This window comes from Geospiza fortis, unplaced genomic scaffold (genome assembly GCF_000277835.1).
Source record: "Geospiza fortis unplaced genomic scaffold, GeoFor_1.0 scaffold1363, whole genome shotgun sequence".
Classification (NCBI taxonomy): Eukaryota; Metazoa; Chordata; class Aves; order Passeriformes; family Thraupidae; genus Geospiza; species Geospiza fortis.
Window position 1 is genome coordinate 9,399 of NW_005054758.1, and position 925 is coordinate 10,323.

The window sequence follows — 925 nt, forward strand, 5'->3', positions numbered from 1 at the left end:
GGGGCCTGAAAAAGTCGGGAGGGAAGAGAGGGGGTCCCGGGGGTCTGGGGGTGGTGGGAACATTTGGGGGGGTCTGGAGGGACTGGGAGGAGCTGGGGGGGCTTTGGGGATCTTGTCACTTCCTCCAGGTGACCCCAAGAGATGGGGACGGGGACATGGGGGGTGACACTGTGTGGGTGACACCAGGGGGGACACAACAGGCTGTGGGTGACATCATGTGTGTGACACCTGGTGCTGTAGCTGTGTGTGACACCCAGAGTGTGACAATGTGAGCGACACTGTCACGGTGTGTGTGACACCGTGAGTGACACCTGGTGCTATACCTGTGTGTGACACCCTGAGTGTGACACCCTGAGTGTGACAATGTGAGCGATACTGTCACGGTGTGTGTGACACCGTGAGTGACACCTGGTGCTATACCTGTGTGTGACACCCTGAGTGTGACACCCTGAGTGTGACAATGTGAGCGATACTGTCACGGTGTGTGTGACACCGTGAGTGACACCTGGTGCTATACCTGTGTGTGACACCCTGAGTGTGACACCCTGAGTGTGACAATGTGAGCGATACTGTCACGGTGTGTGTGACACCGTGGCTGTCACCATGACGTGTGTGACAGAGCGTGACAAGGACAATGTGTGCCAGCGCAGGTGTCGCCACACCTGTCACACTGAGCAGGTGTGACGCTGTGACAGAGAGGTGACACTGTCACAGGAAGGTGACACCATCACGGGGAGGTGACACAGTCACAGGGGGGGTGACACCAGCATGGGTGACACCAGCACAAGGAGGTGACCCAGTCACGGGCAGGTGGTGACACCGGCACAGGGGGGTGACACTGGGTGCCACTCCGTGTGTGTGACACGGTGACAGTGACACAGTGACAGCCCCATCCCCCCCTCTGTCCCCCCTCGGGTGCCCCCGT